Source organism: Haliaeetus albicilla, chromosome 7, assembly GCF_947461875.1.
Source record: "Haliaeetus albicilla chromosome 7, bHalAlb1.1, whole genome shotgun sequence".
NCBI classification, from domain to species: domain Eukaryota; kingdom Metazoa; phylum Chordata; class Aves; order Accipitriformes; family Accipitridae; genus Haliaeetus; species Haliaeetus albicilla.
In genome coordinates this window covers 16680373-16708078 of record NC_091489.1, presented here as the reverse complement: position 1 = coordinate 16708078, position 27706 = coordinate 16680373, and the positions used below count along the sequence as shown (strand labels likewise).

Genomic DNA, 27706 nt, shown 5'->3' with positions numbered 1-27706 from the left:
AGGAATGGAAGCTTAAACTGAAAATGCCATGTTTTAGTCAAACCATAGGCACCCAGAAATAGTGATCAGATGGTGCCTTCAAGTTTATTCAGGGACAATGGAAGACAGAAATAAAGTGACTTGTGCAAACCATTGAGAACATACATATCAATTTGCTACAACTTTAAAAAAAATAAATTATCTCTCCTGGCTTGTTATTTTTTCATCTGGTTCTCTAACTTCTGCTTCTCACCAGTCAGTTAGAAATATCAGAAAGGACAGACTTTGGCGTCCAGGCTGTGAAACAGTAAAAGATAACCTACCCCTAGCAGGACACAGGATGCATTTGTTGTCTTTGCCTTTCTGACAGCCAGGGGAAAGTGGCTGTGGAAAGACAAGTGATTTGGAGGTGAAGGTGAGACCTGGGACCATGCTGCACCTCCAATGCTGAGGGGCACCTGTGGAGACTTTTCCAGTTTGTTAGGAGTCTTTCCCACTGATAGTTCACTACCCCTCAGGCACAGAGAGCAGAATTATTTAATATGTTTGGGATGTGAGGACATAGAAATCATCTCTGCATCATGGCTTCTTCACAAGCCCATGCTCTGGAAGACCTCTGCCCCCACAGATGGGTTGGTGTTCATTGGGTAAGGACCTAGTGTGATGAGGAGGCTGGAGGAAGGGGAGAAAGGAGAAGAGGGTGGCCTGTTGACCACACTTTCTGCAACATGCACAGGGTGACTAAAAATGTGAAAGACAGTGGTAGACCGCACAGGAAAGAGATGAGTAAAACAACCAAATGAGATGTGTCTAGCACATGACAAATCAGTCACAGTTTGGAGATCGTAGTCCACAATGGGATAGGGCTAATACCTAAATTAGACCTTTCTGTGTTTCTTTCCCGTTGTGAGACTGAAGAACACTTTCTAGTGTTCAGATATTCAAGGAACTGACTGGAAAATAGCAGCAAGATGTGTTTGTGCCAAGGCCATTAACCCTCCATTCTTGCCAACATCAAATTAAATAAACTGAGAAAACAATTCGCATAACACTGTCACAGCGATATATAGTGGAGGCAACCTTTTGGAAAACTGAGCTTGTGAAGAGGTATAGTAACGTAGACACAGTCAATGACTACGTGGTCAGACCTACGAGTGACTGAGCTTGACCTCTGAAACAAGCTCCGCAAGTCTATGCACAGCCCTCGTGCAGTTGTGTTGGACTCCTGCGTGGCTCGTATGAGCCATGAAGAACAGCCTCCCCGTTTGACCTCTGGTGCAAACTGCTGGTAAATTTTCCTGGTGATCTTCTAGAGGCTGATGAGATCCAGTAATTCGCATAAATATGCAAACCATTTGAAAACAACAAGAGAACAGCAAACATAGAGTCTGTGATTGCTGGAGAACATGGAGTCAGCTGGCGTGAAAATGTGTATAGTGATCACTGCTGTCACTGCCTGTGCTTGTTCAGGCCTCAAGGAGGGAAAGGAAGGAGGTAATTGCTCTTTACATGCAGCTGAACCGTCTGCTTGAGCAGAACAGCAGCAGCCACTTCCCTGGCTTCCTTTCACTTGAACTAACCTCATCCAGGAGACACTCCTGTACCAGCTTTAAGTCCTGGCTATTTTTTATGTCCACATGGTACCAAATGGAGTACCAGGATATGTGATCAGGATCCAAGATCTGAAACTCTGCGATGAGACACAAGACAGTGTAAGGCACATTTGCCTGAAATCTTTATGCTGAACAGGCACAGCTACTTATGGTTGCTTCAGAATTGCTATGGATTAACAAAAAATGTATATATGGACAATTATCAAAGTATGCTTTAACTTGAGAGATTCTTTCAGCTCTCAAGAAAACATTTAAGGCTGAGTAAATACAAACATAAATTTTACACATTGCCTAAACATGCTCATTATTTTCTATTTATTTGCATATTTAAACAATTGACTGTAAAGAATGTGTTGTGCTATCCCACATATAAGCCCAAGAGAGCATGGCTAAATCCTATGCTAACTCTTTGAAAATGTAAAGCTTAATTTTATTTCAGTACCAACTCATGTAATTTAATTTTCTTTCTTGTTTTGATTTTGTTCCCCCGTGTCGGTCTCATCAAAAACAAAACAACCACCCAAATACAACCTACCTTCACACCTGCAAAGTTAAGAAAAAACCCTACAAAAAGGGACGCTCTCTCGGAGCTGTCTGTGAGCAGTTACAACATGTTCTTTACAGTCCATTGTGTAAATACGAAAATAAGTGGAAATGGAATATATTTAGGCAAGTTTTAAAATGCATAATATTTATTCAACTCTAATAGCTTCTTATTAGGAGTCAATAGAGTCTATCAGCTAAATGGTTATTTCAACTATTTTCAATAGACACATTATTTACTCAATAGACCATAATGATTCTGAAGGAGGCATTAGGGCCTATTATGCAAATCTTTGTGTATTGTAGGTGTATTCAAAAATAGTGAAATTTTGACCCTGCCAGTTCTACAGATCCTGATGCCATGGCTCTTTAGAAAGCAAATTGTGTAAACCTAGTTTGAATGAAATAGAAAAGTTAGAAGTAGCACAGTGGAAATAATAGATTATTTTGGTCAGGCTACTGAGCAGAGAATATAAAAAAATTTGAGTTCAACTTGAAGCAGTCTTTTTCTTCAGCAAAATAAAAAAAAAAAAGAGGAAAAAATAATTGTCTCTGAGAAGAAACATTTCCTTTCACACACAATGTTTTCACTCCTTTTACCCAGTAGCTACACAAATAACTTCACTGCATTTTTGGCTGGTTAGAACATTCTCCCAGGAAATCTGCAGTGAATAACCTGCTTGACAATGGATGTGAGAGGGAGGAGTTTGAAGATGAATTTGGACCTTTGCTAAGATGGCAATGCCAGTCACCCAGCACTCCTGTTGGTCAGACCTCCAATTTCTTTCCAGCTATACTGCTCACAAATGGTTGCAGGCTGACCAAGAACAAATTTTTTAAAAACATAATTTATTGCAGAATAAAACTATAAAAATGGCCCATCTGTACTGGCATGGGGAAATCATAATAGCACTTGGTAGGTGACCTGATTAAAAACTAATAGGTATTAATGAAGATGCTTCATCTGATTTCAGTGGGTTTTAGCTCTGTGTTCTTTGTTGCATGCCAGATACAAAGAGATATCTTTAGGGAGACTTATAAGCATCCTAGAGGAGACATGTAACTAAAAAAGATACCTCTGACTCACATAAAACCACATGAAACTCTCAAGTTCAGGTGACGAAACAGGTGTCTTCATTCTTATCAAATACTGAAAACCCAAAGAAAAAGGAATATAGGCACATACGCAACAATTTAACATACAGCAGTGAACCCTGGACTAAGACATCCAGACTAACTCAAGGACCAGAAACAATACCATAAATGATTGGATAAAATATTTTGCACATGTGACTCTATAGCTTGTACAAAGTCTCCTGGTACTGGGTGGATACTGCTGACAAGTGCTTTTGGCTCTCCGCTGTGACTTTGCAGAAGAGAAAATAACATAAATGTGATATTAAAAAAATACTAAATTGACTTTGCTTTAACTTGCAGTGTACTGGAAGGTTATTTTGATTTGAAGGGCTCCTTTTTCTTTCCTTTTTTTTAATGCTGAAATACTCAAAACCAAACAAATGACCAAATGACTGGGTCTGCTTGTGTCAGGAACGGCACATAAAATGTCTGCAGAAAAACAGTGAGTTATATGCAGCAACAGCAATGACTAAGTTACATACTTTATCTGTGTATAAGCATGTCTATCCAGTGTTTTTAAGAGAGGGCACAGTCCCTGGTGAGGCAGGGGTTGTGGAAAGAAGCAATATTTTTTATGAAATTGAACTGTTTGGAATTATTTGCACAGAACTAATGGACATGCATTCTCAGTTGTGTACAGCTGGTGTATTTGGAGAAAACCAGATGGACTTCTGGGCACTCAGACCCTTCATCACGTTCTGTTCATCAGAAATTAATTTGCAGTTACAGCCTGCAGGATGACCAAGATTATGTGAGTGTGTTACACTGTATAGTATACTCTTCATACTCTTCTCTGAAGACAATACAAGGTGAGTTAGCTACACTGCCGCTTACAGCTTCCTTAGTTTTAGTAGCGGCAGCAAGTAGGTCTTCTTCGCAGAATAAGGTTGCTAGTGAACATCAGCCCAGGTCGCCGCAAGGTGAGGGCTGCCATTGAAAGCAATGTGAGCCAGACGGCTGTCCCATGACAGTGTAGCTGGGCAGTTGTTATCGCTGGCCTGGAGCTTACAGGAGTGAATGTGAGGTAGGAATGGACAATGCATAAGGATCAACAAGGAATGAGGGTGAAGATTCAAGTATGTCGACTATCTAGACAAAAGAACCCTAACCCTGCTATGCTTATCTGTATTTGTGCTTTATGGTCTCATACCAACAACAACAGAACTTCCTTTTTCTTTCTTTTTCTTTTTTTTTTCCTTGGTCTTTGTGGGAAATAATTATTGAAATGAGTTTTGGGGCAGATGAATACCCTGGAGGTGCTTTGGCCCATTACTTTCTTTTAGACCATTTGCCTTTAACTCTCACTTGAGCTACTGTTCGACAAAGTTAATAGCTGCAAATTCTTCAGGGATGGTTTGTTAAATCATGTCCAAGAAAACAAATATAATGAATGAACAATCTCAGGAGAAAGTCCTGACATTTAAAAAAAAAAAGTAAATGAATCTCAGAAGTATCAAGCCATGAAATAGGCAAAGTACATCAGCAAAAGTGAGATATGTTTTGCAGCAATTAAAGGGGGAGATAAAGTCTTCTCCAGGGGACCACACCTGAGTCCTTGAAAGCACAACCAAAAGCTGGTTCTGTACTACATCCTGGCATCTAACAGGACAGACCAGAACATGCTCTGCTCATAACTTCCCTCCCACTCTCCCAGCATTTCGATGTGCTTCAGCTGCCACTGAATCAATGGACTTTGATATGAGGAAGCTAAAGCATAGCTTTGAACTCCACTGAACCCAATTACATCTGGTCATTTCAGAGAGCCATGGTGGTACGACTCTGAACTAGGAGGCAGAGAGTTCACGACAGACTCGAGTGCTGCAGCTGCAGCAGCAAATTCATACTGTGCTGTGGTATCGCAGGTTTTACACTCCAGAAAAGAACTGGAAATCTGAACTAAGTGCTGCACTAATTAATAGGAAGGCATTTTGGCAACTGGTGTCTGGTATGTCCCGGGGTTAATGCTTTTTAATTGTCATGGCACAAGTGGTAAGTATTACCTCTGAGAGTTACTGGAGGTGTGTAGGGGATTTAAATAATTGGCTGAAATAGGGGGAAGTCAGCTTTTTTTCCCACTACCAGTATAGAGCATACCTCTTGTCTTTGGCAACGACACTTGCCGTTTAGTGCTCAAGAGAGGATGAGCATAGCAGGAACCTTAATTTCCTAGAGATACAGGGAATACCACATCAAAATGATATTAGAAAGCAGACTTAGTTTTGCCCATGGCTCGTGTAATTAAAACCTAGCCTGGTGACAGGGTACTACATATAGAGAGAAAGACACCCTTGGGCAGAGGACTGCTGAAGTCTTATGCATTGCTAAAGTCCTATTTAAGCCTTTTTTACTTGGCTTTATTAAAACCAATTTCATTCCTCGGCCCTGAAAACGCACCTGTGAAATGTTTCCGTAGGCCTTCCCCAGTACTGACAGCCTTCAAATGCTTATTGCTGATTCAGGTCTCACACGGACAAAGCCAGGGAATCAATCCTGATCTCCACCGCATTAAGCAAGAGCAGCTTCCATCTGGTTCTCATGGCTGCTAGTGATTTCCCTCAAGAAAAGAGCGGAGGACCAAGAAGACCTGCCTTTCTGGCCTTTTCTCAGGTGGAAAAAACAAGAAACTGTGCACCTTCCACATGCACACACGTGCATATTTTAGTCTTCTTTCCCATCAAAAGGAGGTAAAAACTTATGATAATGTCTAGCTCTTTCACTCTAGAACATATTTCAGTTACAGACAAACCTTTGCTTTGGATACAGAACAGATCTTCTGAGACCTGCTCTTGCTTTGTGGTCACATAACTGGTTTGGCATTACCCAAATCTCTGCTAAACCCATATTTTTCTTGTGCTTATATCTATTGTATAAGAAGTTTGGGCTCTTTTTATTGCCCCCTTTTGATTGTTGGAATATTTTTCACTCTTTCTAAATACAATTTTAAATGCAGAGAAGATCTTCTTGGGATGGACTCTGACCAGTGCCCACTGGAATTTAAACCCACTGATTTGTTATAACACATGCGTTTACAGTTCTGATTTTTCTTTGTACTCCTTATGAAAAGCTGCCGAGAAACAATAGTGAAAAATGAACTTTTCCATGTTAAAATTTTGTTGAGAAATCTGTGGTAAGAATGGTGAAATTCCTAGGTGTCGTGGTTTCAGCCCAGCCGGTAACAAAGGACCACGCGGCCGCTCGCTCACTCCTCCCGCCCCCCTCCGGTGGGATGGGGGGAAGACGGAGGAGAGAAAAAAAACCAAAACTGGAACCTCGAGGGTTGAGATAAAGGCAGTTTACTGGAACAACACAAAGAAATTGCAACAACAACAACGGTACTAATGAAAAAGTATACAAAAAGAGTGATGCACAGTGCAACTGCTCACCACCCGGGACCCGACGCTCTGCCACTTCCCCCACCGAAAAGAAGCGCCCACCCCCCGGCCCGCTCCCCCTTTATATACTGAGCATGATGGCACATGGTATGGAATAGCTCCTTGGCCAGTTCAGGTCAGCTGCCCCGGCTATGCCCCCCACCTCCCAGGTTCCTGTAAAAAAAATTAACTCTATCCCAGCTGAACCCAGGACACTAGGTTTCTAATCATTCTCTTGATCTTGAGAGGACCATTTTTAGGTAGTCAGACTGAAAGTGGAAGGGACGGATTTAAAAAGCATATCAGGAGAAGAAGACACTCCAAATCTTTAAGCTGCAAAGCTAGGCCAAGTTCTTGGTTATTATTAGCTGAGACAAAGTTAGTGGAAAGTAACTGTAACAGAATTAAGAGAAAATAGTTCCCCCCCAAAATCTCAAAACATAAAAGTGGGAAACTACTGCTTCACAAATACTAGTAATAGTCCTAAAGGCCTTATGTAAGGACTGTATCTTGTTTGGCTTTTAAGAAAACATGAAAGATACCAAATTTTAAATTCTAAATAGCATTTACGGTTAACAGAAAACCAAACCCCAAAAGTCCCATCTTTTTACTTCCAGAATTTCTAGTAAACATCTTCTGAGTGCTCTTTCAGATATTAAGGACAATTCTGCGTTAACATCACATCACTAAAAATTAGTTACATTATTTCTAATAACTGTCTTAAACATTGCCTTTAAAAAGACATTTCATACATTAAAAAATGGTGGTATTCCTCTAATAAAAGTTTACAATAGCCAGAAGCAGAAGCCAGCTCCTAGCAATTTGAAACTGGACTTTGTGTTTCATGTGTCTCAGGTAACTTACATATTTAAAGATTCCCAAGACAAAGGCCTCAGTTTTTTGGCCAGAATACCTGAATAAATATCATCTCCAATAGTAAAAAGGTGAGGTGGATTTTGAAGCTGGGAAGGTATTTTATATCTTCTGATATAAGGAAGTTAAATTAATTGCTTTAATCAAAGCAAAATACAAACCTCAACAGAGTATTAATAACCTCAACAGAAAGGCATTAGATCATGTAGAGTGGGATTTCTTCTGAAAATCCTAGAGAAATCTCACTGCAGAGTAATGTCAGATGCTGAATTTTTCCCTCTGTGGTGATGATGTTCAGTGTAGCAACAGATTAACTTTCAGGGAGAAGGAAACAGATCTGGTTGGTTTTGCTGGCATTGTTACGCTCAAGCTGCAGACACTTTGGTATATTCAGTAAGATTCTGAAAGGGAATTGAATTTTTCTATTCAGTTTTTTTTAATATACAGGATCAGCCTCAAAAATTTGAGCACATTAGACTTGTATTGCCCTGTGGGTAATAGTCCCAGAATGCTGTAGAGCATGACATTCTCTGATGAAGATTGTCTGTGATTTTTTTCATCCATCTGTTTCTGCTGACCAGTTGATAAAACCAGTTACAGCTCATTCAGTTTTCCATCCACTATAGTTAAGAGTTGATACAGTCAGAGGACAAGACTCCCGCAGGGTGTAAATTCTCTGAAATCAGCATGTTAAGGGTATTGTTTCAGAATGGTTAGCACCAAGAATTCCCACCGAGAACAACGAGAAGGGGTGTTTGCTCGTGTAATTGTCTTCTCTGATGCCTGAACAGGCTATGAAGTCCCAAGTAGTTATGAAAATATAAGCTCCAGGTTCTAGCCTGGGAGCATGTATTGTGAGGGATCTTGTTTCCTTCCATAGGGTCAGGTGAGAAGGTCTTTTAGTTTCCCACCTATAAGCAAGGTGTAACACTAGCTTCGTTAATGTCTTATCTTTCTTCTCAGCCTGTGCCTAGACTCACAAACACTGTCTTTTGTTTGTGATAGGTAAAAAGGAAAAATATTGTGGGTAGACTTGTTCGGGTTATTACTGCAAATATAAATACAACAATTCTGTTGCAAAACTGATGACTCTTCTCAGTGTGTTGTCCTAATCACTTTGTCTTCAAATTCATCAAAATACATTACCTATACATCATGAATTGCTTGCCAATGACTGGTCAAAGGACTGCTGTGGTCTTGTTTCTTTTAAAGAAACTGCTATTTTCTCCTTCATTTTCAAGAAGGGGTGAGGAGAAGGTAGCTGATGCCCCTCTCCCTCTGCCAGGAGTTGTGTCTCTCACTGGGTACCGGAGTTTTGGCACCATGATCAGGAGCTGTCGGTGGTGGCGATTCCCTTCCTGAGGCACTTCTCATGCTCTTTGGTGGCTTTTTTTGTAGCAGCAGAGTAGTTTCACAGCTGACTTCAGGTGTGCTGTTTGAATACCACTTTTCCAACCACTCTGCAGTTCAAATGAGTTCATCCATCCCTGACACTTGCACACAAGCACTCTGGAAATGTATTATTTAAAGCCTTCCTTCCTTCGTGTTTCAGACATAAAGGTGTAAACTTTCTTCGGAGGTCTGAGAAAAAACCCTGTTTCCTTTGCTCTTGTAGGAAGAAGTGAAGGGCCAGCATTTGAGCCGTGCATAGCCCCAGAGGGTCCTTGCACCAGAAGAGGTGAGAATTACTGGAGATAATATTGCCATCTCCCTCTCGGCATCTGAGGATGGTGAAGCCACCGAGACGTGCTGGGCTGACACCTTGCTCTTACAGTCGCCGGATGGATGGTGTGATGTTACCAGAGCAACCACGCATCGCGCATCACACCTTCTGCTGGGCTGGGGAGGTAGGAGCTGCCTTAAAAGTTTTATCAGGTCTCTTCAAGATTTATGATGCTTCCACGCCTTCTACTATTGCCTGCTTGACCAGTTGCTCATGGTGGAGAGCAAACAAGGAGGCTGAAAAGCACACCATATGGTAAACATATTTTGAAGGGCATTGTGAAGGGCTGGGGTCTGGAGATTCAGCCTAAAGAGTGTGAGGAGAGCTGTCTGGATCTTATTTGGATTTTCATCAAATGTGCTTTTTCCTTCTCCCAGAAATGCTTTGCTGAGGGGTGCCCAATTGAAGGAAGGTGTGACAAAGTGCACTTTTGAGGGCCAAGACTCCTTGTCTCTCAAGGGTGTAAAAATCTCCAGTTTTCTAAGCCAAAGTCTGGGGGTTTCTTTATTCTGCAAGTCAAGAAATTTGCAAAATATGAGCCTGTGAAGCCTCTCAAAAGATCGGCTTTTCACTCCATTACAGAATGAAAACAAGTTTGAAAGCTTATGAACTGGAATTGCTGGTCTCCAGATAGCAGTACATGATGAGTATTTCCCTTACAAAAGAACAGATAAATACTCCAGAATAGTGCAATAGCAATCCCGAGTAGAGCAGTAAAACCAATGTACAGTGGATGTGTTGGAACAGAATGGTGACAAACTGCAGTAGTTTAAGGGAAGCATCTGTGTGCATGGCGGTGTGGAGTACAGATCCAGTTGGTGTGTCACACACAAGCGGTACCTCTTGTTGGAGCCACGTCTCTGTAAAGCAATAGAAAAGAGCTGAGCTTGTTGAAGCATGGAATGTAAGAACATCTGCCCTTCAAAATGACAGTAATGCATCAGGTAAATGGAGGTGAGCTTGAGCCGCATGCTGCATCTGACATAATTAAAGGTGATGGAAAAGTACTGCTGTTGTAATGGGGAGATATGGTTTAATATATCTATCACAAAGAATGCCTTTGTAAGAAGAGTGGAGTAGGAAATAAAGATGCACCAGATTTGTCCCAGCAACAGGATTTCCCAGTACGTATTCTGCAGCATTCATCAGGCACTTTGTAGCACCTGCTGCAAAATGACTGTTATCTCTGGTCGTGTTTGAAATGTTAAGCTACACTTCCATGGACTATGTCAGTTTATATCTTGTTGTAAGGGGCAAATCATGCACAATAGCTTAGCCCTCCAACTTCTGTTCTTAGATGAAATCTTTGGGTAACTGTCAGGACAGTATGAGAAGTGACAGACAAACCTTAGATCAGTTCAGGAGATGAGGGTCTTGTGGTGTTAGACCCCCACCCTGTCCTCATACAACAGCCTCCTCCCCAGACCCTGTAAGAAAACGGTTTAAATAAAACAAGGCCTGTGTCAAAATATTAAATGGAATATGCAAAATAAGAATAATAAAACAGGAGTGACCCAAGTAACAGAGTTTCATAAGGAGAATGTGAAGCATGCAAAAAAAAAAACAAAACCAAAAGAAATCAGGCCAGGCAAATGACTACACAGATTGCAATTTAGATAGAATAAATGCACTAAGACCAGCAAGAAACCTATTTAAATATTCAAGATGAGAAAGAACCAAGGCATGCACCAGAGTTTTAGTTGCCTCAGTCATTAACCAAGCACAGATTTTAAAGATGTTCAATAAATGGAATTGACAGGTCTTCACAACACAGTTAATATGGGAATGAAATGGCAAATCAGAGTAAAAGGTTACACCCAGTTGCTGTGCTGCAGCAGAAGAAATTTTATGTGGTGATCTTACTTCAGGAAAAAGAAAGAAAAAATAAATAAATGGGACGGAGACAAGTTAAGGGACAGAGCCTGTATAAATCTTATGCCTTATCTGTCTTATTAGAAATAAAAGATTAGCAAACGTCCACTGGGAGATGTCACTGAAGCAATGCAAGACATGAGGAAAAGGATCCTGGAAAGAATAGTGGGGCAGCACCAGCTGACTGGAGATTTTAATGTTAAATGTAGCAGATCCACTATGAACACAGAGAGATCCCGAGCTCCCCGGTGAAATGCTTGGCCCAGTGCCATGGCTGACGTGCTATGGGACAAGCAAACATTGACACCTTTCTGTCCAGGAGGGAAGGACTTGAAAGTACCCAGGCAAAGCCTGCAGTGAATCAGCTCTGCTGTTGGCAGCTTTTGTATCCTCAAGCTAAAAACTGCTGAAGACGGCTTGCTGCGTGGTCTCTGGTCCTCCCCACTTCCCCAGACTGCAGAGGCGGGTAAGTCTGAGATGTCCCTCAGACTTCCTTGGGAATTTTTGGGTCCCCCCTGGTGGAGAGCCAATGCCATGAAGAACTGTGGTGTGTCATAGCTTAGGCAATGGTGTGAGCAGCTCATTGCTGCAAACACAGGGGTTCTTGACTGAAGCCTGCTAGCGAGAGGGCAGAAGTCTTGTAAGAAGAGTCGGCCATGTGCTGTGCAGAGGGAGCAGCCAGCCAGCAAGGCTTGCATGTTGAGCTCTCTAGGGTGGCAGATCCGGGAATTCCTGAAGGAGAATAACAGTCTTTGCTGATGCTTTCGCTTTTATTGTATTCAGGAAAATGGGCCTTGGGTGAAATTTTTCCTCCCTTTTTTGGGGGGGGTAAGTAAACAAGATTATTTTAAGATTATGCCAAGAGTACAATTGACTTACACTGCTGATTTCTTATGCTAATAGAAACAACTCTGCAAGGCTTTGAAACTTTGGCTAATCATTCAGCCAAAATTGCTACTCTATTTTAATAATAAAGACATCTATTGATGATTTTGTTCTGGATTCACTAATCCAATCACAAATGCCTTTTCTCTGTGGTTTCTTTGTACTCATATTTCTTACTCTTTTTTTTTTTTTTAATATAAAAATAATTGGAAAATCCTCAATAAATAGATTACAGGAACAGAGAAGATTGCCATTACCATGCAAGTTCTTCCTCTTTCAGCATTTGCATGATGATCATTTAATAGCAGAATACAATTAGGGCAACTAGGGAAAAGTGTATGGCTTTGTGTTACATGATATTGCCTTCATTTGCCAATACTGTGAGTGCACAAACAGACCCACAAAGCTGATTTCACTTGAAAATCCAGATTGGACACTGGTGCAGATGTTACACCAGGACCTTTTGTGAATAGAAATGCATGTCTTAGAACTGTTCCAGGCTCTTTTTCTCCTCAAAAGGGAGAGATGAACTGAGGTCAGCTGTTTTATTTATTTTTTTCCTAGTAATTTTACAGACAGGATTATTTGTAATCCAGTTTTCTGGAAAGAACTAGTTCATGCTCAGCAATTCAAAAGTTCGCTGCTTCTTTCCCTTCCAAAACTGCTGTGCTGCTTTCTGCACACAGCCCCCTGCTCTCGCCTCTCCCAGTGCTGTGGGCACTGCCTTGTCCTCTCGGGGTCTTCTGGGTTCCAGCTGCTGTAGCCTTACGGATACCTTCTCCTGATCCTTTTAGCTCAGTAGAGGGGGAGATCTCACTGGAAAAGACAAAGACCTGACCAGAAAAATGTGTAGGCCCAACTCTTAGTGTTCAGATACAGAGGACTTCTGCCAGGCAATTGAGGATGTGATAGTAACAGTCTGGAAAAAACCGAAATGGCTTGTTTCTGCTCTGACTGCCCTACCTCATTCTCTCCTCCCATCTCCCTTCCAAACTATCATCTATACATCTGCCATGTCCCCGCTGCACACAAGGTGCATCCATGTGTTCCCGCCACCTCCAAACTCCCTTCCAGGCACCAGATGCAAAACACTGCTTTTGAATTTGTAGAGTGCAAGACACATCAGGAGATCTTCTGGTCTTTTCCAGGTAAGGGACAGACGAGCTGTCCTGCAGCTGTAGAATAGTGAAGATTGCTACACCCTTGTCACATCCAACAGGAAAGTGCAGACACGGAACTGTAGGGCTGTCATTTTCCCTTTGCTTATTTCTATTTTTTTTTCACTCTGCTGAAACCTTTTTTCAGGGGGATACTCTTTTGCAAGAATTTAGTCTCGTGAGCTGTATTTCTCAACTGGGCAAATTTCTGCTATATTCATGTGATAAGATTATTTATAAGAACTATAACAAGTACTATTCATTTCACAGATTATGACTGCAGCTTCCACACAATGGATAGTGTTGGGGTGGGAAAAATAATTCCGTCAGAAGGCTCAGAAACTAATCTGTCATATTTACAGGGAACAACTTAGTAAAGAGGTTTCTGGAAGGCTAAAATTAACATTTTTCTGTGCGGATGATGTGGAGTTGTGGTGGCAGTGGTGAGAATGGGGTAGGACACAAAAGAAAAAAGCTTAGCTTGTTTTCACTTTGCTTTTGTGATAGTCTTGTTAACAGTGTGGGACTTCACTTTTCAGCAAAGAAGTTTGTGGTTTTGTGGGAAGTAATTTCATATAGGCAATATTCTAGTCACACAAGTATGGGGCTGCCAAAGAACTTGTGTTCTAGCAGTCTTCCCTTTTCTCATGCCTATAGGGGAAAGTGAAGTCTGCTTTATGAAAGGGTGATTTTCGACTTCCTGCAAAGCCATCCCACATCCTCCAGTACTGTTTAAAGGTGAATACAGCTGGTGAAACAAAAGTATGTTGCTTGCCCTCCACTGTTTTGGAAAGCAACCTGGTCCATGCTCTTGTCTTCAGGGACCAGAGCCTCTTTGTGATTCTGCTGCTGTCCTCTGCAGTGCAGTAGCCCGTCGCCTCTCATCAGGCTTTGTGCTTTCCTCCCTTGCTCCCTGCTGCCATTCCTGGGAAACCCTTGGGTCCCAGGGCTGCCCTGCTGTGCCCGTGCGGCAGAGAACAGAGGCAGGGGTGCAGTGAGGGCACCAGCTGGGTCAGAGGTTTCCCCCTTTCCCTGCAGAGCTCCCAGGGGAGTGCGTGATTGCCCACACGCTTGTGTGCAAAGGAGGCAGCAAGGTAAGCTGGGGTGGACTGCAGTGGTGATTCCCTGCTCTGCCACGTGCCACAGCTCCCAGCCTCCCCAGCTCCAGGCTGCTGCAGGGCACTGGGTAGGGCAGGCGAGGGACAATCTTTTCTTTTCAGACAGCATGTGCAGATGTTGATGAGAGTAGCTTCAAGCTTATTATTTTTTGCCTATAGCTGCCACAGGTAATATTAAAAAGGAAAAAGTGACTCATAATAACTTCTTGTTGCTTTCACTCATTCTCTTTTTTAGGGTACGTGCATGTGCGTGCCAGTTGCATAATTAAATAGCAACCAATTCAAGTACATTTACAGTCTGCCTTTGAAATGCCAGCCCATAGTGTACTTACGAATTAAGCATGAGCAGATTAATGGGATGCATTGTTCTCTTGGGTTAACTCCACCATATTGTCATTAGGTGGATACGCCCTCATGAATCCAAGTGTTCTTTCTGTGAAAGGAAAAGAAAGTGCATGCTCAAAAAGTAGGGCAATTTCTACCAAGCAGAATCAGCTGAGAGGAAAAAAAGAAAAGAGAGTCTCCTCCTTCCCACTTTTTTATTTCTGTTGTTGTTTAATTGTTTCTTCGACCCAGTGGTTTAGTGATTTCACATCTATTTAATTAACAGAGAAATGGATAGGGCACACTGAAAAACAAGAGAGGAAGATCGGATAGACAAATGGTCTCTGTAAGTTCACAGTTCTTAAAACAGATGTTCACCTCCGCTGGCTGTGGTATATCATTATCTCCAGGAACCCTGAAGAGACCGCAAAATCCTTCATTACTTGTAGGAAAAATAGAGCAGGCTTGCAGAACTAAACGGATACACCAGCCCATTCCATCAGCTCCCATCTTGCTGCTGTTGTGTTACTCACAGGTCAAGAAGTGTGCGTGTCTGGGGGAGAGTGAGACTACAGATAAACATTTCAGGTGTCTGTGGAATGAAAGAGTATGAAGATGTGATGAAGAGGTGGTGTCTAAAGCAGAAGCAACCAAATGGGTGTGAGCTTGGGACAATTCCTCCTTTACTTATTTGGTGCAACAGCAAGGTGGCAATCATCTCTTGGACCTCTTACTTGCTTTTTGGACAGGGTCAACTTATTCTTGGAGTGGAGCTGCCATACACTTCCCTACTTGGCTATTCCCTACAGCTGCCTGAGCATCCTGACTCAAGGGTTACTTAGTGTATACAGTGGAAAATTATATTGCCCCTTGCTTTCTTTTCTCTATTCTTACTACGCATTGCAGACATAAATAGGTAAAATGTTAATCCAGTGCTAAGCAGTCTTCACCCTCCTACCTGGAAAAATCAATAATTATGGGAATTCCTCCTGTCCTGGAGAGATATACAAAAGCATAGGAGAAGTTTGCCTGTGCAGTCAAACCTGTGTGCACAAATGCATGTGCAAATGCATCCACAAACCTGCCTGTGCAGACTGGTCACTCTGCCTAACTGCCTGGGCCTTGCGTCTGGTTTCCCCACCTGTGGGGCAAGAAATGCTATGTTCTGCTTGGTAAGCAGTTGTGACGGCAACCATGAAAGAGCCCCTTGGAAAATGTGGCCTCAACAGTTTGATTACCGGTCCCCCAGGTTTAGCTTGTCTTGTGATTATGCCTTATCGCTCTTACTGTTTCCACTAACAGTAAGAGCGATAAAGTTAATCACAGTTGAGTATTTCCAATCTGGCTGCCATTTCTGACTTCAAGTGTATTAAAGGAGTATTCAGAGTCCAAGATAACAAAAGTGGGAGGATTTGCTAGGCAGGAGGCACTAGAGGGACCCTCTGCTTCCCCTCTGGCTCCCACCCTCCCCCCTTGCATCAGAGCCCTGGTAGCGGAAAAGAGATGTTGAAATCAATATAAGAATAAATTGCCACGTGGTCCTTATTGTGGAGGCAAGGTTTCTACAGAAAATCCTTGTAATCAGAAAAGAGGGAAGATGAGATTAAACTGATTAAACTGAGAAAGTCAAAAAAGGACAACTTGAAAGATTAGCTCGAGGACGACTGAAAAGCATAATCCTCCATGCATGTTAAGTAGAACAGTCCCTCTCTGTTATCAGCCCCTTCATCTGGTGACCTTCTGTTGCATTAGCACAGAGCTACTTGATCCAAGGCAAATAGTGAAAACTGAAAAGCCAGAATGCCAGTGATTACAACAGGTATCAATATTACTGCAGTGATGGTTTGTTATCATTAGGGAGCTCCATAAGAGCTCATTCTGGAAGCAAAAGGAACAGAAAATAACAAGGCATTACACTTGTGGCAGGCAATAGAAGAAAAGACCTTGTGTTACAATGGAAAAACCTTTTTCATCTGCTTCCATGTCTAAAATTACAGTGGCAGAACAGGAAAAGAGATGGGAGGAAGCAGTATGGGAAGCTCATCTGTGTTCTTGTCTCAGGGAACAATTGAGCCTCGGTGGGTTGCACACAGCCGGCGTGCGTTACCCTTTTCTTCTGAAGTGAGAGAAAACAGAAGGCCTGTGTCAGTTTTAGTGGTTCAATGATTTTTTTGCCTCACACACCCAAATTTACAGCAAATCCATTCCCATGAGGTCCCAGCAGCAGCAGCAACGCTGGCTCCTCTGCAGCCCTGCCAGCAGCCTTACAGCTCCATGTTGCAGGGCTGCATGTCTGAGCTCAGCACGGTGCAGTACAGGGGCAGCATCTCCTCTCTTCTGCTTCAGACATATAGGAAGGTCTGGAAGAAAAAAGCAAGTCTGCTCTAGCTGAGAGTTGTTGAGCCCAGATATATCACATCTCCCATCTTAACTAATAAAGTAAGACTCTTCCTGATAAGACTCACATTTAGTGCTTTGGAAATGCACTTAGCACCACAATGGCATAAACCCCCCACTTTTAGAAGGTGGTTTCATTGTCTTTTCTTTGAAGTTGGCAGAGGCCACAAAAGCTAGGAAATAGAGTAGCACAGGTTTGTGACTCTGTACTTCACCAGTTACGTTTGCTATGAGTAATGCTTCATATTTGTGCCTGTTTTGTCCTTTGCTCTGTTCCCCCCCAAAGTCTGTTTTCTTTTTCCCACTGATGCCCCAAAATGCAGTATATTCAGGCATTCCTTTCATTGTCAAAAGCCTGAAAGTTTGCTGTGGTTTGCTGTGGTATTCATCTCTGTTGTAATGTTGCTGATGTAAAAGAAGCATGACTCTGAGTCATTTAAATGTTTTGACTGAATCCTAGAGTTGTCACTGAGTTGCTGTTTCATTCTGTTCAACCTGCTGCAACTCAGTGCTTCTGTTTCTCCTGCTGCCTTTTGCTGGTCTCCCTCAGTTAAGCAGCATGTCCTGCGGAGGTCAGAATTGTTTCTTAGTGGGCACTTGGCAAGGGCTTACAGGAATGTGACTCCTGTTGAAAATTGAAAAAAATACTGTGATCAACCCCCATTAATGCAAAAAGAAAAATAATATATATTTTTAAATAATTTTTCCTAATTTTTAAAAACACAAAATGCCATTTCAATTCACATTGAAAGAGCACAAAACATTGATGTGACAGCATCAGGCTGAAACATTTTGAAAAATCTGGGGGAAAAAAAGGCCCTGCTACTAGTGAAATTCAATCCAGCTCCAGGATCCACAGAATAGACCCATTTCTGGCAAGGCTCTTTACTATTAATTTGAAAGATCTTATCTGCATGTAGCGCTAATGTCAGTAAGGGGAACTGATTGCTATAGTCTTACCTTGCCTTTCTTTACCAGGGAAGAAAGGATCCCGCAACACTTTTGCTCACAGAAAGCTTTTGGCCTTTTGTCAGTAGGTTGGGTCAACCTAATCTAGGCAGAAGGAAGCAGTACTGTTGCTTTGGGAGAGCTCCTACTTCTACCATGCCTGAATTTGTCCTCAGTTGCTTAAGTCTCAATGAAAAGAGGTTTTCAGTTCAGGAGGTAAAGGGATTCATTAGATCTCATTCCCAGAAATGTCTACCTGATTGAGAATGAGTCCCCTCAGGGGTAATGCTCATAAGCAGGGGGAGGCTGAGGGGCTGAAAAATGACCCATTTTGAAGTTTATCTAATTAGCTTCAAATGTATAAGTTGGGTGTTTTGCTAGATGGATTAGCGTAATTATCTTAGTGCACCTATTCATGCTAGGAATGTGAGAAAATGAGAGAACAGAGAGGCTCAGAAAAAAATCACAGCAGCTCAGCCTGTTGACTGCCCTGACACACGAGTAATTGTGCTGCAGAGGAAAGAGAGAAGGCTGGAAAAACACAAGGTGAGAGGAGCTGCTCCAAAGAAAAAAAGTATTGACAGCTGACCTACAAATAAACTGAGAGGCATCCTCCTTGGTCCAAACTCCCTACACAAAAGTACTACAGGAAAATCATCGCAGGTGCATGCAGTCACTGCATAAAGGCAGTATCTTTCTTCATACATCAGCAATTAGATCTGAGGTACTCATTATAAGCTCTGTATCTTTAGTTTTGCCTCCGTCACTGAGCTGTCTTTAAAATAAGTGAAAGGATTTTTCATTATCTTGAAAGTGTTTCTTGTGATGGAGAATGGATTACTATTGTATTGTTTGGTTACAGTTTTTTCTGATCCACTGATAAATTAGATCCCACACATCTCCTGAGATCAGTTATAAACTCCCCTGATAGACAGTAAAGAGCTATGAAATAGCTTTTGCCAAGAAGGACTTCAAGTTAAAAAAACAAAAAGAAAGAAAAAAGAAAGAAGGAAAAAGAAAAAGGAAGAAAGAAAAAAGAAAAATAGAAGTGGGGACAGCTTCTTTATTCCTAAGCTTGTTTTTGTAATGGGTTGCTGTCTGGGTATGCATCTGCTATAAAATATATCAGGCTATCAGAGAAAAGAACAGCATTGCCAAGTAAACCTGAGAGCAATCGATGATCGCTCCAATCATTTCTTTTTAAACAGTGAGTGCTCCAGTTGTGCAGTTTGTTCCGCTCACAGAAATCATATTGCAAAACTGGGGCTCATGTCCAGACTGCCTCAGTGTCCGTGTATCACACAAAATCCAGTGACAGCTGGATTTACTGACCCACCTTGTCAAACGCCTTCTTTGTTCCTAACTCACACTGTCTCCGTGCCCCCATTCTGTAGGATTAGCTGAATTCCCAGCTAATGGCATTTCTAAGTGTATCAAGTGTGCAACGTTAATTTCCCCAGCATCTCATTGACTTTTTAGTCAATATTGCTGTGATCCTTTCAGAACAACTCTCCTGTTCGAAGTCTTGTAAATGAGTTTAATCACTGGAATGACCTGGTTTCCAGCAGGGTTGTGCACTGTTGGTAACAGGGCAGTCACCAGGTGATCAGCACCCCCTCTACCTGTTGATTCACCAGGGCTTTAAGTCATACCTGCAGATTTTAACCCCAAGATTAAAACACCCTTGAGGGTGTTCAGAACTGGCAAAATTTTTCCAATAACTTATTTTTGAGTTGGAAAAGCCTGTTTCACCAAAATCTAAATTTTTCATGTGAAAAATGTCAATTACGATTTTTTTTATGAAAGAGCATCTAAGGTCTAAGCACCAGATAGTAATCTGACTGGGACAAATGACTTTATTGGTTTGTGAAGTTTATCTGATTTCATTCAATGTATCATTTATGATAGAGCAAGTCACCTTTATCATTACAGCTTCCGCTCATATTTCCATAATTGTGAAACTGAAAGGATCAAAATCAGGACACAATATTTTTGTTGTAATAAAATTGAATGGTTGTGATTTACCTGAAATAATGATTCTTCTTTTTGTTGTAATGTTATGTGAGAAAAACCTTTTTTTTCCATTTAGAATTTGGAATGAAAACAAACCCCAAAATGTGGTAATTTCAGATAGTTTGAAACCTCCAAGCCCCAGCCAGCTTTATCTGCCGGCTTGTGCTAAAGTCATTTTACAGGTAGGTAAACTTTCTCCCTTTGTTGATTTTTTCCTGCTGCTTAAAAGGCAAACATGTGTCCTTGAGTCACAGCGGAGGGCAATCAAATGGGTTGGAGACTGGAGTTCTGACCCTAGCCTTTATTTTTGGCAGAGCAGCGAAGGTAGAGGGACATGTGTTCTGACGTCTGTGGCATGCGGTATCTGGTGAACTTTCAACTTCACAGCCATGTTCCTTCCTCATATGTGGTCCTCTGCCGTCAGTTCCTCTCGGCATTCTGGAAAAGTGACTACTGGCACGTTCTAGCTGGAGAAGGAAGGCTTGTCCTGGCTACAGCGGAGGGACATTTGTTCTGAAGGAGTGGATTGGTATAAACATTTTTATGTGCACACTGATGAGAGAAAAACTCAGAAAGAGAGACCCCCAACAGGCAAAAGGAGAAAAAAGTAGCTAGGAATTAAGTGGCTGGAAAGGTAAGAAGAAATCCAGACCCTGCAATTATGTGTGCATTTTAAGCCTGTGAGAAATTTTTGGGAGGTGGCATGAAAAAGAGTTAGAAGGTTCACACCATGAGCCCTGCCAGCTCATGGCTTAAGGCCAGACTCTCCTCCAGCTGCCATTGCCATTATGCCCTGCAGGATACCTTAACTGTTATACATCTGGATGGATTTTAGCACTCTCCTGGTTAAATCCTCTTTGCTTCCTCAAAGGTTCTGGTTCAGAACGTGGTCTTGATTTTGGAAGTGAATGAGAACTGTCATTTTTAGTGAGCTTTCAGACTGCCTACTTGGTGCCACGTATTTAAGACATTATAGAAATCCTTTCAACATCTGCCTATTTGAACATGAATGTGTCATTTTAAGAGCCTTGCCTGTTGGTGCACCACGTTTATGGTTGAGATATAAGCTCTTTGACTAAACACTAACAAATGTATCCTGTAGCAATAAACAGGACATTAAAAAAAGGTAACTGTTGAGGAAGAGCCATCGAACCAAGGCTAAGGTGCAGAGTTCATGTTCTAAGCAAGCTGGTGAGGAAGAGCTACTTTTGACAACAGCTACGTGCTTTTTAGGATATGTGAGCACAGACAGGGTATATTTGGCATGTTCCGATGTTCTTCTTGATCCATAGACAACTCACAGAAGTCAGGACATCTCTTCTTTACATTTGTTATTTCTTATAATTAGTTAGCACTGTGTACCCTCTGAGGGCTGACCTTCATAATCACACAAGCTGAATTCATATAGATTTTTGCTTGACTTGCTGCAGATAGATCATAAATGACCTGCCTTTATCATCAATCCAGTCCTCTGCTAGTGCTGCCATTCATAGCCTTTCCTACCCCTTAAGTCTTGTCCCTGCTATGCCAGCAGGATACTTGCTTGAGAACCACTCTTCTCATTTGCTGCATACATCTCCTCATGTCTGGGCTATTTCTCTTTTAGCTGACACTTTCCCCAGGCTACAGAGGTCTGTGTTTCTCCGCTTTCCATCCTTTTGCAGATGGAGTGCCTGTTTGCTCCCAGCCTTCTGAACAAACACTCGAATCTGAGTTTTTCACATTTCAGGTGAATGTCAGAAGGGTGGTACTGTTAGGGGTCTGAACTGAGGCTACCTTTGATTTAGCAGTTGAAGCTCTTCAACTTGAATTGTTCAACAGTCAAACATTTAAAGAAACTAGCTTTATAGTACCACGGTTAATGCAGTCATGTGAGACATAGGAGAACCAGACTTAAGACCCACTGCTTTGCTTAGCATTTAGTTACCTGTAAAGTAGAAGAAAATCTCTTTTAAGTAGCAGAGGTCTGGTGATTAGGCACTGTGAAAGAGTGGCATGGGAGGGTCTGAGCTTCCCAAAACTTTTCCAAGTGAGTCCAGTGCCACTGTGCATCAGTCTTTCCCTGTGAACGGTTTCCTAGAAATATGCTGTTACAGCAGCTGCACTTCTCAGGACTCCCCATGGGTCACAAATGCCCTCAGCAGAGCTGATGCTTGACCCAGGAGAAGAGATAATACAGCTGTAAAGCTCAGAGTCCTTCCTTCTTCAGAAAATTTCTCTCATTTCTTTTCCATTTCTCAGATATTTCCTTGGAGTCCTCACTGTGGTTGGGATGGTGAGATGAAGGCACATGAATTTGTCTACCACAGGAAAAGATTATGCTTATCTGGAGGGAAACTTATTTGTTTGGACACAAGGAAGACTCTTTGGGTTTCATGTACTAAGAAAGCTTTTCATGTTCTGTACTCTCCATTGAGATGGTTTAATTGGTTCAATTTGAATGTTGTTGCAGAGCTGTTTTGCCTCTGCCAATGTGAAATCTCCAAGCCACCAGCGAGAAGGTATGAACAGTTTATTGCAGTGTCTTTCCACAAAAGCATGCCTTTTCTATGGCTTTTTTTCTTAAAAAAGATAAAACTCCAGCTCTGTCAACAGCTTTTGCTTACTTTTTCACCTGTTCTATGTTTTTTGTTCCTGATATATGATTCCTTATAAGCAAAACCTAGTCGAAAAAGAACTTTAAAAATATACTTTGCATGAGAAAACCATCCCTCTTCCATTTCATTTGGCCAAGCATTACATTCTCCCAGGCTTTTCACTTCTTTCCCTGTTTGAAAAATCAAATGGGTCGGCCTTTCACAGTCTGCCAGGTGGTCAAGATGATCAGCAGTACCTCTCAGGTCAACCCTAAACGCTGAAAAGGAAATCAGAATGAGATATTTGGAATTATTATACCATTTTGGATCATATTGATATCAGCTGTATTACATTATCAAAATCCCATGTAGCAAATGGAAATAGCACAGGCTCAGTTCAATGCCATCAAAAGCCTGCTTGAGCCTAGCTATAATGCCATTTCTCTCTCCTGCTTCCTATCCCTCCTCAAGACTCATCCCTGCCATGATGCCTGTCAGACAATTATGGAAGGCTAGACTAAGGGTCAGAAGGTGGCCACTTTTTTAACTTCTAGCATTAAAAAAGTGAGACCTGAACAGATGTCTACCCTAAATAGGGTGGGGAGAGCATGAGGAAGATGTTGCTCAGGGCGGATGCCTTGTCTCCAAAAGCAAGTCCTTGTGCTCTGTTCCTGATGGTACAAGCTTGCTTCCCAGCGAGGAGCAGCCCGTGGGGGAGCGCTGCCTCCTTCTCTGCGCCAGCCTTTGCCATCCTGACTCAAGAAGCAGCAAGTAGGGGAGGAAACACAGGGGCGGTGGTGGGGGAGAATGTGCCCAGCCTTATGAATGGGGCTCTGCACCCAGCTGCCCCTCAAAGGTCACCCCATGGGGGTATGAGTGGGGTGCAGATGCTCTCCTCCCCAGCCATCCCACCCCCTTGACAGGCTTAGAGCTCTGCAGCGTGGCGTTACCCACCACAGGCAACTGCTGCAGGCAGTGAAATGACATGTGCTTCGTACAGCAGAACCTGTGAGGGCCAGGCAGGCCCCTGCTGTCCCTGAGGACATGGGTCTGGTGGGGGCTGGCTGTGACCAGGGCTGGCACCCCAGGAGCTGGAGGCACCTCCTCACCTGCCCTCTGCCCTCCATAGCAGGAAAAGCCAATTTGGCTTTTCAAGGTCTTTCCCCAAGTCTCAGCTCTTCTACTCCCTCCTGTACCTCTCTCTTATTTTGGGAGCAGCCTGGTTTTGATCCCATTTGTGTTGCCTATGTTTTTGAGAAGTTTTGTGTCAGCCATCTGTGCCACAGAAGCTGCAGGTGGATGCACTGATGCCAGCACGGAGTTGTGCCAGTCCCTTCCTAATGCAGCATGAGAGCAGTAGTACTGATGCGGTGGGAGTTAGTATTGTTGTCAGTCAATCCTTGTTTAACTTGGTTTGAAATGAGCTCAGTAAAACTGAAGAATGGCCTAATACTTAAATGCAATTTGGCTGAATGTCAAGTAGTGCCTTTGGGTCTGTAGAAATTTGCAGTGATTAAACCACCTTCTTAAGGAACCTGTTTTGCTGAGCATTTTGAATCCATGTTTTTAATGTCACTTTGGTATAGAGTGCAGGGCACAAGATCGAGTCAGTGTTGTTCTTTGAAATCAATGACCTAAATACGTAGAAAATATTAAATGATCAACTAATGACTCCTAGATCCATGACATGTCTGACAAAGGTGGGGCATGCAAAATACTCATTTCCATAATTGATGAGAACGATTCCAAAATAACACACAGAAAACAACACTTACCAAACTAAGTAAATTGTACTTACTGCATGTTAATGTCTGCACTGATTAGGAGTTGAGGATTAATGATCCTTTGCTACCAAAAAGCCTGAAAATATTAAACAGTTGGAGCCTTGGAGGGAATGCAAACAGTAATTGCTGATCTTCGGGCTGGAAGGCTTTCCCTCCCTGTCTCTCTGTTTGCTCACCTCAGTGATGGCTTGCAGTCTGGAGGCAGATTTTGCCTGGTTGTTCCTAAACTCCAAGATATGTGGGATCTTCTGCATTTTTGAAGAAATACATGATTTGCACCACTCTGCAGGTCCCTTAGCTGTTGTGTGTCAAGCATCCCCACACTTTGCAGCTTTGCAGACAACATGAAGGACCTGGAAGGAAGTGCTGCTGATTCACTGTCCCTTTTAACAGATCTCAACAAAATTACCCAGCTGATATAAAAAAAAAATTAGAGGCCTCAGTAAAATTTTCTTGCAGACTTCTGTAAAATTTACTTAAATGGCTCTAGGCTGGACCTTCATCTGGTGTAATATAAGTAGTTCATTGGAGGCTTGTGGATTTATAGTGACTGAAGATGTGTTCCAATGCTATAAAACTACATTCTTCACACCAAAAGTTGCCACAGTAGTTTTTATCCCCTTATTCTACAAGTAAGTCCTCACAGTTGTTACACTGGAGATCAGAAGGCATCTCCAGACGTTTACAAATGAGTAAGTGCAAGAATAATGGAGTTGCTGCTGTTGTTGTTACTGATGTGTGCAAAAGTGACTGGGAACCCGAGTTTTGGACTGGGCCCTGCTGCGTTAGCTGCCATTCAATACCAGGACAAAAAGATGGCTTGAACACTCTTTTGGACAGAGACCAAGTTTTACATTATCTGTTCTGGAGAAACATGTGAGCATAAATAAAGGCAAGTCATCAAATACACTATTTGCCCACAGCTACTGTGTATGCCTTGCGTGCTGCAGGCTGGATAAGCATGTGCCATTTGCTGTCAGCACAGGTCTGTCTGGATTGAAAAGTGTTCTGCCGAGTGCAGATGTAGCCAGGGAGAAACTTTTGTTTGTACAAGAAGCTTAATGACACTAATTAAACATTTTCTTTATTTGGAAAGCAGACAATTAATGACTACCTACGTGCCCCAGATTTACACAAATAGTTGATTACAAACCTCTTACGTTCTGGAGGACTGAGAGGGAATTCCTATTTTAGCCATGCTGAAATGACAGAGGTAGGCAATTCAAGTAATGCCCTGTTAGTTGGTTATTAAATACTGCTCTTTGGCAAAATTGCTAATGATGATAGTCTTTCCATGCTACCTTTAAAAGAGTGCACAGTATATTCTGAAGAGAGATTATCTTGGATACAGAAGGCCACTAGCTTGAATACTGTCCAAATCAACCAATTATCTGTGACAATCAACCAACTCTGCCAGGCCACACAGAGATTAGTTGCTATATAAAGTTCCATGCTTTAAATTAAATGGCTAACTGCACAAACATGAAATTACTCAGGAGATGAGACTTCATTTTTAGAGGAAGGATAAATTTTTAGTAGAGGCGGACCACCTCATGGGGGTATAAGAACCATTGTCCTGGGTAAGTATCTTCATCATCCTTTAAAAGCAGTTCATAAAAACTGTCCAAGCATAGCTAATCTAAAATCCTTCAAGCGACATCATGGTGGCCAGGTGTAACTAGCTACTGATCTGTTCCTAACTGTTGAGCTTTTCAGTCTGAACAGACAGTGGCTTGTTCTCCATCAGAAAATCATAAAGTTGGTCATCCCGACTACTGGAGAAATCCCTACTGATTTGGTGGCTTTTTTCATTAGTGCAAACATTGATACAAGCATGTGCGCAAACATAATGGCTGTCAGTCATCAGTATGGTTATAAGTACCGCTAAAGCTTCCCATATCATTTTGGGGATTCTCAAAGTATCTCTGGAATTAATATTCCATGGCTGACCCCCATTTACAGGATACAGATTCAAGAACTTTTTGTGCATCAATAAAACATATACTGTATTATCTTTCTTCCTCCACCTGATTGCAATGAGGCAGTCTCATATTTTGTTAGTACTTCTAGCACATTCATAAAAAAATTCCTCAAGAGAAATGGAATGATGGATGAATCTTTACATTGAAAAATAGTGTCTTCACTGATGCCATAAAAAATTCTATAGAATGTGCTTCTGCTAAACTACTGAGTTTACATTACAGATGAGAATTTCTGGTATAAAACCTGATTACTGTGTTTTTATATAAAAATATAAAAAGTCCTTATCCACATTTCTTGGCAAGCAATATTCAGACATTATTTTAGCAGATCCTCTCAGCAGAAAAGTTTTCTCAAATTCCAGGCACTGGCACTGCATGTACTTTTAGTATGGAAGTCATAGATTACAAAAATCTCTTCATGTTGCTGTTTAAACAAAGGCATTTCCTCAGTTGTAGCCTAAGAAGGATGTGCGGATGGATATAGAGGTGATTCATAATAAATTTGAATAATATGTGCTGGACTGAGTATATTCAACTAAACCAAAGGAGGAGAAAGCAAAACGACTGAGAAGAAGGAAAAATGGATCAAGAAAAGCTGTACCCCTGTTAACATTTCAGGGTTACTACAAGATAAAAGTTACAACCACTACATCTGAAGAGGTTGCCCAATAAGCAGTGTATTTTGGACAAACTGGGCAAAAGCTTAGGAACTGGGAAGGGCAAATGTACTGGACAGCCACTGAGTTGCTGACCTCTGGTTTAAGAGAGTGTTTTGGTTAGCAGAGGGAACTGCGGGTGCCCAAGCAGGACAAGCATGCTGGGAGGTAGGTGTTGTGGGATAGGTAAGTATGGTGAGACAGAATCTTGTCCTGTTGGGCAACATAAGCAGTAGGGCTGACACCTGATGACACATTCGGAACAGAGATGAAGGAGAGAAGCACATTTAGCCCTGCATGTGTCACAAAAAAACTAAACTACTGGTCAAACACATGAGCTTTAGCTATGCTTGCTCAAAAACTTTATCCCCTCTCCCTGCAAAAAAAGCACAACGTGCAGTTATTGGCAAAAGGAATACTTGTGTTCTGTGTGAAACTAGTGAAATGTTGATTTGTCACAGTCATAGAAGGAAAGGAATTTTGATTCATTGCATCTTTAAAAAAGTAAAAAAAAAAATAATCCAGTGGCCAGGCAGAGAGAGGTTACCATGAAGAAACACGTCAAATACAAGGTTCCTCTCAGAGGAGCCTGCTTGCTAGGACTTACCTGCAGCAGAAAGTTCTGGTTCAAGTGTCCAGCCTCTGCAGAGGAGATGGGGTACTGTCATTCCTGCTGCTACTCAAACAGAGAGAAGGAAGAAATAAGCTGCAGGAAGAAGATGCTGCCTTTGCCAGAAAGAGATGCAGAAGGGAAG

At 42.0% G+C, this 27706-nt stretch overlaps 1 long non-coding RNA gene across 3 annotated transcripts in view; it reads left to right on the top strand.

Annotated features, from left to right (window-relative positions):
- LOC138686074 (uncharacterized) overlaps positions 1–27094 on the top strand; it is a 38272-nt gene extending 11178 nt beyond the window's left edge. For all 3 annotated transcript variants that reach the window (XR_011325393.1, XR_011325394.1, XR_011325392.1), the window contains 5 exons: positions 3903–4081; positions 5686–5956; positions 9132–9363; positions 20030–20135; positions 20268–27094. This is a non-coding gene — a long non-coding RNA (uncharacterized lncRNA). The remainder of the gene's footprint in view (positions 1–3902; positions 4082–5685; positions 5957–9131; positions 9364–20029; positions 20136–20267) is intronic.
- The last annotated feature ends 612 nt before the right edge of the window (positions 27095–27706 follow it).